Here is an 11,852-nt window from a genome sequence, read left to right on the forward strand (position 1 = left end):
CTGTCTCTATTATATTATGACAGACCAGCTAGATCTACTGTCTCTATTATATTATGACAGACCAGCTAGATCTACTGTCTCTATTATATTATGACAGACCAGCTAGATCTACTGTCTCTATTATATTATGACAGACCAGCTAGATCTACTGTCTATTATATTATGACAGACCAGCTAGATCTACTGTCTTATTATATTATGACAGACCAGCTAGATCTACTGTCTCTATTATATATGACAGACCAGCTAGATCTACTGTCTATTATATTATGACAGACCAGCTAGATCTAACTGTCTCATATATTATGACAGACCAGCTAGATCTACTGTCTCTATATTATGACAGACCAGCTAGATCTACTGTCTCTATTATATTATGACAGACCAGCTAGATCTACTGTCTCTATTATATTATGACAGACCAGCTAGATCTATGTCTCTATTATATTATGACAGACCAGCTAGATCTACTGTCTCTATTATATTATGACAGACCAGCTAGATCTAATGTCTCTATTATATTATGACAGACCAGCTAGATCTACTGTCTCAGTCGAATTACGGCAGACCAGCTAGATCTACTGTCTCTATTATATTATGACAGACCAGCTAGATCTACTGTCTCTATATTATGACAGACCAGCTAGATCTACTGTCTCTATTATATTATGACAGACCAGCTAGATCTACTGTCTCTATATTATGACAGACCAGCTAGATCTAGTCTCTATTATATTATGACAGACCAGCTAGATCTCTGTTCTATATATATGACAGACCAGCTAGATCTACTGTCTCTATATTATGACAGACCAGCTAGATCTACTGTCTCTATTATATTATGACAGACCAGCTAGATCTACTGTCTCTATTATATATTATGACAGACCAGCTAGATCTACTGTCTCTATTATATTATGACAGACCAGCTAGATCTACTGTCTCTATTATATTATGACAGACCAGCTAGATCTACTGTCTCTATTATATTATGACAGACCAGCTAGATCTACTGTCTCTATATATATTATGACAGACCAGCTAGATCTACTGTCTCTATTATATTATGACAGACCATGCTAGATCTACTGTCTCTATTATATTATGACAGACCAGCTAGATCTACTGTCTCTATTATATTTATGACAGACCAGCTAGATCTACTGTCTCTATTATATTATGACAGACCAGCTAGATCTACTGTCTCTATATATTATGACAGACCAGCTAGATCTACTGTCTCAATGATATTATGACAGGCCAGCTAGATCTACTGTCTCAATTATATTATGACAGACCAGCTAGATCTACTGTCTCAATCATATTACGGCAGACCTGCTAGATCTACTGTTTCAATCATATTACGGCAGACCAGCTAGATCTACTGTCTCAATCATATTACGGCAGACCAGCTAGATCTACTGTCTCTATTATATTATGGCAGACCAGCTAGATCTACTGTCTCAATTATATTATGACAGACCAGCTAGATCTACTGTCTCAATGATATTATGACAGACCAGCTAGATCTACTGTCTCAATGATATTATGACAGACCAGCTAGATCTACTGTCTCAATGATATTATGACAGACCAGCTAGATCTACTGTCTCTATTATATTATGACAGACCAGCTAGACTCTACTGTCTCATTATATTATGACAGACCAGCTAGATCTACTGTCTCAATTATATTATGACAGACCAGCTAGATCTACTGTCTCTATGATATTATGACAGACCTGCTAGATCTACTGTCTCAATGATAGTATGACAGACCAGCTAGATCTACTGTCTCTAATATATTATGACAGACCAGCTAGATCTACTGTCTCTATTATATTATGACAGACCAGCTAGATCTACTGTCTCAATGATATTATGACAGACCAGCTAGATCTCTGTCTCATTATATTATGACAGACCAGCTAGATCTACTGTCTCTATATAGTATGACAGACAGCTAGATCTACTGTCTCAATGATATTATGACAGACCAGCATAGATCTACTGTCTCAATGATATATGACAGACCAGCTAGATCTACTGTCTCAATGATATTATGACAGACCAGCTAGATCTACTGTCTCAATGATATTATGACAGACCAGCTAGATCTACTGTCTCAATGATAGTATGACAGACCAGCTAGATCTACTGTCTCTATTATATTATGACAGACCAGCTAGATCTACTGTCTCTATTATATTATGACAGACCAGCTAGATCTACTGTCTCAATGATATTATGACAGACCAGCTAGATCTACTGTCTCAGATATACTGTCTCTATTATTATGACAGACCAGCTAGATCTACTGTCTCTATATTATGACAGACCAGCTAGATCTACTGTCTCTATTATATTATGACAGACCAGCTAGATCTATGTCTCTATTATATTATGACAGACCAGCTAGATCATGTCTCTATTATATTATGACAGACCAGCTAGATCTACTGTCTCTATATTATGACAGACCAGCTAGATCTACTGTCTCTATTATATTATGACAGACCAGCTAGATCTACTGTCTCTATTATATTATGACAGACCAGCTAGATCTACTGTCTCTATTATATTATGACAGACCAGCTAGATCTACTGTCTCTATTATATTATGACAGACCAGCTAGATCTACTGTCTCTATTATATTATGACAGACCAGCTAGATCTACTGTCTCTATTATATTATGACAGACCAGCTAGATCTACTGTCTCTATTATATTATGACAGACCAGCTAGATATACTGTCTCTATTATATTATGACAGACCAGCTAGATCTACTGTCTCTAATATATTATGACAGACCAGCTAGATCTACTGTCTCTATTATATTATGACAGACCAGCTAGATCTACTGTCTCAATGATATTATGACAGACCAGCTAGATCTACTGTCTCAATGATATTATGACAGACCAGCTAGATCTACTGTCTCTAATATATTATGACAGACCAGCTAGATCTACTGTCTCTAATATATTATGACAGACCAGCTAGATCTACTGTCTCTAATATATTATGACAGACCAGCTAGATCTACTGTCTCTAATATATTATGACAGACCAGCTAGATCTACTGTCTCTATTATATTATGACAGACCAGCTAGATCTACTGTCTCTATTATATTATGACAGACCAGCTAGATCTACTGTCTCAATCATATTACGGCAGACCAGCTAGATCTACTGTCTCAATCATATTACGGCAGACCAGCTAGATCTACTGTCTCAATCATATTACGGCAGACCAGCTAGATCTACTGTCTCTAATATATTACGGCAGACCAGCTAGATCTACTGTCTCAATCATATTACGGCAGACCAGCTAGATCTACTGTCTCAGTCGAATTACGGCAGACCAGCTAGATCTACTGTCTCTATGATAGTATGACAGACCAGCAGATCTACTGTCTCAATGATATTATGAACAGACCAGCTAGATCTACTGTCTCATGATATTATGACAGAACCAGCTAGATCTACTGTCTCAATGATATTATGACAGACCAGCTAGATCTACTGTCTCTAATATATTATGACAGACCAGCTAGATCTACTGTCTCTATTATATTATGACAGACCAGCTAGATCTACTGTCTCTATTATATTATGACAGACCAGCTAGATCTACTGTCTTTATTATATTATGACAGACCAGCTAGATCTACTGTCTCTAATATATTATGACAGACCAGCTAGATCTACTGTCTCAAGGAATATTATGTACAGACCAGCTAGATCTTACTTGTCTCTAATGAATAATATGACAGACCAGCTAGATCTACTGTATCAATGATATTATGACAGACCAGCTAGATCTACTGTCTCTAATATATTATGACAGACCAGCTAGATCTACTGTCTCTATTATATTATGACAGACCAGCTAGATCTACTGTCTCTATGATAGTATGACAGACCAGCTAGATCTACTGTGGTCTCTACTGTCTCTATGATAGTATGACAGACCAGCTAGATCTACTGTCTCTAATTATATTATGACAGACCAGCTAGATCTACTGTCTTCTATATATTATGACAGACCAGCTAGATCTACTGTCTCTATTATATTATGACAGACCAGCTAGATCTACTGTCTCTAATATATTATGACAGACCAGCTAGATCTACTGTCTCTATTATATTATGACAGACCAGCTAGATCTACTGTCTCAATGATATTATGACAGACCAGCTAGATCTACTGTCTCTAATATATTATGACAGACCAGCTAGATCTACTGTCTCAATGATATTATGACAGACCAGCTAGATCTACTGTCTCTATTATATTATGACAGACCAGCTAGATCTACTGTCTCAATGATATTATGACAGACCAGCTAGATCTACTGTCTCTAATATATTATGACAGACCAGCTAGATCTACTGTCTCTAATATATTATGACAGACCAGCTAGATCTACTGTCTCTATTATATTATGACAGACCAGCTAGATCTACTGTCTCTATTATATTATGACAGACCAGCTAGATCTACTGTCTCTAATGATATTATGACAGACCAGCTAGATCTACTGTCTCAATGATATTATGACAGACCAGCTAGATCTACTGTCTCTAATGATATTATGACAGACCAGCTAGATCTACTGTCTCTAATTATATTATGACAGACCAGCTAGATCTACTGTCTCTATATATTATGACAGACCAGCTAGATCTACTGTCTCAATGATATTATGACAGACCAGCTAGATCTACTGTCTCAATGATAGTATGACAGACCAGCTAGATCTACTGTCTCTAATATATTATGACAGACCAGCTAGATCTACTGTCTCTATTATATTATGACAGACCAGCTAGATCTACTGTCTCATATATTATGACAGACCAGCTAGATCTACTGTCTCAATGATATTATGACAGACCAGCTAGATCTACTGTCTCTAATATATTATGACAGACCAGCTAGATCTACTGTCTCAATGATATTATGACAGACCAGCTAGATCTACTGTCTCATAGTATTGACAGACCAGCTAGATCTACTGTCTCTAATGATATTATGACAGACCAGCTAGATCTACTGTCTCAATGATATTATGACAGACCAGCTAGATCTACTGTCTCAATGATATTAGGACAGACCAGCTAGATCTACTGTCTCATATATATTATGACAGACCATGCTAGAATCTACTGTCTCAATGATATTATGACAGACCAGCTAGATCTACTGTCTCAATGATAGTTTGACAGACCAGCTAGATCTACTGTCTCAATGATAGTATGACAGACCAGCTAGATCTGATGTCTCAATGATAGTATGACAGATCCATGCCAGGATCTACTGTCTCTAAGGATAGTATGGACAGACCAGCTAGATCTACTGTCTCATAATGATATTAGTGACAGACCAGCTAGACCTACTGTCTCTAATTATATTATGAACAGACCAGCTAGATCTACTGTCTCGGTCGAATTACGGCAGACCAGCTAGATCTACTGTCTCAGTATCAGTATGAAACAGACCCAGCTAGATCTACTGTCTCAATGATAGTAATGAACAGACCTTGCTAGATCTACTGTCCTAATATATATATGACAGACCATGCTAGATCTACTGGTCTCTAATGATTAGTATGACAGACCAGCTAGATATACGGTCTCTAATTATATTATGACAGAACCAGCCAGATTCTACTGTCTCTAATGATAGTATGACAGACCAGCTAGATCTACTGTCTCTAATGATATTATGACAGACCAGCTAGATTCTACTGTCTCAATGATATTATGACAGACAGCTAGATCTACTGTCTCTAATGATATTTATGACAGACCAGCTAGATCTACTGTCTTTATTATATTATGACAGACAGCTAGATCTACTGTCTCTAATGATATTATGACAGACCAGCTAGATCTACTGTCTCTAATGATATTATGACAGACCAGCTAGATCTACTGTCTCAATTAATAGTATGACAGACCAGCTAGATCTACTGTCTCTATTATATTATGACAGACCAGCTAGATCTACTGTCTCTATTATATTATGACAGACCAGCTAGATCTACTGTCTCAATGATATTATGACAGACCAGCTAGATCTACTGTCTCTATGATATTATGACAGACCAGCTAGATCTACTGTCTCTATGATATTATGACAGACCAGATAGATCTACTGTCTCAATGATAGTATGACAGACCAGCTAGATCTACTGTCTCAATGATATTATGACAGACCAGCTAGATCTACTGTCTCAATGATATTATGACAGACCAGCTAGATCTACTGTCTCTATTATATTATGACAGACCAGCTAGATCTACTGTCTCTATTATATTATGACAGACCAGCTAGATCTACTGTCTCTATTATATTATGACAGACCAGCCTAGATCTACTGTCTCTAATATATTATGACAGACCAGCTAGATCTACTGTCTCTATTATATTATGACAGACCAGCTAGATCTACTGTCTCTAATATATTATGACAGACCAGCTAGATCTACTGTCTCAATGATATTATGACAGACCAGCTAGATCTACTGTCTCTAATATATTATGACAGACCAGCTAGATCTACTGTCTCTAATTATATTATGACAGACCAGCTAGATCTACTGTCTCTATTATATTATGACAGACCAGCTAGATCTACTGTCTCTAATTATATTATGACAGACCAGCTAGATCTACTGTCTCTATGATAGTATGACAGACCTGCTAGATCTACTGTCTCTATTATATTATGACAGACCAGCTAGATCTACTGTCTCTATTATATTATGACAGACCAGCTAGATCTACTGTCTCATGATATTATGACAGACCAGCTAGATCTACTGTCTCTAATATATTATGACAGACCAGCCAGATCTACTGTCTCAATGATATTATGACAGACCAGCTAGATCTACTGTCTCAATGATATTATGACAGACCAGCTAGATCTACTGTCTCAATGATATTATGACAGACCAGCTAGATCTACTGTCTCTAATATATTATGACAGACCAGCTAGATCTACTGTCTCTATTATATTATGACAGACCAGCTAGATCTACTGTCTCTATTATATTATGACAGACCAGCTAGATCTACTGTCTCTGATATTATGACAGACCAGCTAGATCTACTGTCTCAATGATATTATGACAGACCAGCTAGATCTACTGTCTCTATTATATTATGACAGACCAGCTAGATCTACTGTCTCTATGATATTATGACAGACCAGCTAGATCTACTGTCTCTAATATATTATGACAGACCAGCTAGATCTACTGTCTCTAATATATTATGACAGACCAGCTAGATCTACTGCTCTATTATATTATGACAGACAGCTAGATCTACTGTCTCTATTATTATGACAGACCAGCTAGATCTACTGTCTCTAATGATATTATGACAGACCAGCTAGATCTACTGTCTCTATGATATTATGACAGACCAGCTAGATCTACTGTCTCTATTATATTATGACAGACCAGCTAGATCTACTGTCTCTATTATATTATGACAGACCAGCTAGATATACTGTCTCTATTATATTATGACAGACCAGCTAGATACTGTCTCATTATATTATGACAGACCAGCTAGATATACTGTCTCATTATATTATGACAGACCAGCTAGATATACTGTCTCTATTATATTATGACAGACCAGCTAGATTACTGTCTCTATTATATTATGACAGACCAGCTAGATCTACTGTCTCTATTATATTATGACAGACCAGCTAGATCTACTGTCTCATATATTATGACAGACCAGCTAGATCTACTGTCTCTATATATTATGACAGACCAGCTAGATCTACTGTCTCTATTATATTATGACAGACCAGCTAGATCTACTGTCTCTATTATATTATGACAGACCAGCTAGATCTACTGTCTCATTATATTATGACAGACCAGCTAGATCTACAGTCTCTATTATATTATGACAGACCAGCTAGATCTACTGTCTCTATTATATTATGACAGACCAGCTAGATCTAATGTCTCTATATTATGACAGACCAGCTAGATCTACTGTCTCTATTATATTATGACAGACCAGCTAGATCTACTGTCTCTATTATATTATGACAGACCAGCTAGATCTACTGTATTATTATATTATGACACCAGCTAGATCTACTGTCTCTATTATATATGACAGACCAGCTAGATCTACTGTCTCTACTATATTATGACAACCAGCTAGATCTACTGTCTCTATTATATTATGACAGACCAGCTAGATCTACTGTCTCAATTATATTATGACAGACCAGCTAGATCTACTGTCTCTATTATATTATGACAGACCAGCTAGATCTACTGTCTCTATTATATTATGACAGACCAGCTAGATCTACTGTCTCTATTATATTATGACAGACCAGCTAGATCTACTGTCTCATATATTATGACAGACCAGCTAGATCTACTGTCTCATTATATTATGACAGACCAGCTAGATCTACTGTCTCTAATCTATTATGACAGACCAGCTAGATCTACTGTCTCTAATTATATTATGACAGACCAGCTAGATCTACTGTCTCTAATAGTATTATGACAGACCAGCTAGATCTACTGTCTCAATGATATTATGACAGACCAGCTAGATCTACTGTCTCTAATATATTATGACAGACCAGCAGATCTACTGTCTCTAATATATTATGACAGACCAGCTATATCTACTGTCTCAATGATATTATGACAGACCAGCTAGATCTACTGTCTCAATGATATTATGACAGACCAGCTAGATCTACTGTCTCAATGATATTATGACAGACCAGCTAGATCTACTGTCTCAATGATATTATGACAGACCAGCAGATCTACTGTCTCAATGATATTATGACAGACCAGCTAGATCTACTGTCTCAATGATATTATGACAGACCTGCTAGATCTACTGTCTCTATGATATCATGACAGACCAGCTAGATTACTGTCTCTAATATATTATGACAGACCAGCTAGATCTACTGTCTCTAATATATTATGACAGACCAGCTAGATCTACTGTCTCTAATATATTATGACAGACCAGCTAGATCTACTGTCTCTAATATATTACGGCAGACCAGCTAGATCTACTGTCTCTATCATATTACGGCAGACCAGCTAGATCTACTGTCTCTAATATATTACGGCAGACCAGCTAGATCTACTGTCTCAGTCGAATTACGGCAGACCAGCTAGATCTACTGTCTCAGTTATATTACGGCAGACCAGCTAGATCTACTGTCTCAATTATATTATGACAGACCAGCTAGATCTACTGTCTCTATTATATTATGACAGACCAGCTAGATCTACTGTCTCTAATATATTATGACAGACCAGCTAGATATACTGTCTCTATATATTATGACAGACCAGCTAGATCTACTGTCTCTAATATATTATGACAGACCAGCTAGATCTACTGTCTCTAATGATATATGGACAGACCAGCTAGATCTACTGTCTCTAATTATATTATGGACAGACCAGCTAGATCTACTGTCTCTAATATATTATGACAGACCAGCTAGATCTACTGTCTCTAATTATATTATGACAGACCAGCTAGATCTACTGTCTCTATTATTATGACAGACCAGCTAGATCTATGTCTCTATTATATTATGACAGATCAGCTAGATCTACTCTCTATATTATGACAGTTCAGCTAGATCTACTGTCTCTATTATATTATGACAGACCAGCTAGATCTATGTCTCTATTATATTATGTCAGACCAGCTAGATCTACTGTCTCTATATTATGACAGACCAGCTAGATCTACTGCCTCTATATTATGACAGACCAGCTAGATCTACTGCCTCTATTATTATGACAGACCAGCTAGATCTACTGCTCATTATATATGACAGACCAGCTAGATCTACTGTCTCTATTATATTATGAAGACCAGCTAGATCTACTGTCTCTATTATATATGACAGACCAGCTAGATACTGTCTCTATTATATTATGACAGACCAGCTAGATCTACTGTCTCTATTATATATGACAGACCAGCTAGATCTACTGTCTCTATTATATATGACAGACCAGCTAGATCTACTGTCTCTATTATATTATGACAGACCAGCTAGATCTACTGTCTCTATTATATTATGACAGACAAGCTAGATCTACTGTCTCTAATATATTATGACAGACCAGCTAGATCTACTGTCTCTAATGATATTATGACAGCCCAGCTAGATCTACTGTCTCAATCGATAGTTATGACAGACCAGCTAGATCTACCTGTCTCAATGATAGTATGGCAAGGACCAGCTAGATCTACTTGTGCTCAATGTATAGTATGACAGACCAGCTAGATCTTACTGTCCTCAATGATATTATGGACAGACCAGCTAGCATCTACTGTCTCAATGATAGTATGGCACTACCTGCTAGATCTACTGTCTCTAATGATATTATGACAGACCATGCTAGATCTACTGTCTCAATGATAGTATGACAGACCAGCCTAGATATATCTGTCTCATGATATTATGACAGACCAGCTAGATCTACTCTCTCTAATGATACTTATGACAGACCAGCTAGATCTACTGTCTCTGTCGAATTACTGCAGACCAGCTAGATCTACTGTCTCAATTATATTATGACATGACATGCTAGATCTACTGTCTCAATATATTATGACAGACCCAGCTAGATCTACTGTCTCAATGATATTATGACAGACCAGCTAGATCTATGTCTCTATTATATTATGACAGACCAGCTAGATCTACTGTCTCTATATTATGACAGACCAGCTAGATCTATTGTCTCTATTATATTATGACAACCAGCTAGATCTACTGTCTCTATTATATTATGACAGACCAGCTAGATCTACTGTCTCTATTATATTATGACAGACCAGCTAGATCTACTGTCTCTATTATATTATGACAGACCAGCTAGATCTACTGTCTCTATTATATTATGACAGACCAGCTAGATCATGTCTCTATTATATTATGACAGACCAGCTAGATCTAGTGTCTCTGATATTATGACAGATCAGCTAGATCTATGGCTCTATTATATATATACAGACCAGCTAGATCTACAGTCTATTATATTATGACAGACCAGCTAGATCTACTGTATCTATTATATTATGACAGACCAGCTAGATATACTGTCTCTATTATATTATGACAGACCAGCTAGATATACTGTCTCTATTATATTATGACAGACCAGCTAGATCTACTGTCTCAATGATAGTATGACAGACCAGCTAGATCTACTGTCTCTATGATAGTATGACAGACCAGCTAGATCTACTGTCTCTATGATAGTATGACAGACCAGCTAGATCTACTGTCTCAATGATTGTGCTGACAAACTGCCTGGGAGCTCCTCAGTGGTGAAACTCTCCTCCTTCAATCAGTGGTGAACCAGGTGGAACAAATCTTCCAGGCAATCTGGGCGTGCCAGCACCTGGCTCTGCTGTTGTCTTTAGACCGCAGTGAAAGGAGCATTTATAACACCACAAGACCAAGGAAACTTCATCTTTGTGATCAAGGTGACTGTGCAAGTCCAAGCCCTCCACAAAACTGTGAAAGACAGCCGGTAAGTGCCATGTTGGCCATGTTTGGCTAGACTGACTTAAGCAGTGCACTGCTAATGATACTCTGGAAAACACAGACTCTTAACTCTTAACTTTGATAGGACTTTTGCAGTGGTATTTATAACTTCAAATGTTGTTTGTGGGGTATAAAGGAAAAGTAAGAAGAGCCAAATTCATTGTTGACAAAGAACTTGTTTGAAATGGTTAAAAGTAATTTAAACTTTGTAGAAATCTTAGTAAACCAAGTTCTTAATTCA

This window comes from Salvelinus namaycush, unplaced genomic scaffold (genome assembly GCF_016432855.1).
Source record: "Salvelinus namaycush isolate Seneca unplaced genomic scaffold, SaNama_1.0 Scaffold158, whole genome shotgun sequence".
In the NCBI taxonomy this organism is placed as follows: Eukaryota; Metazoa; Chordata; class Actinopteri; order Salmoniformes; family Salmonidae; genus Salvelinus; species Salvelinus namaycush.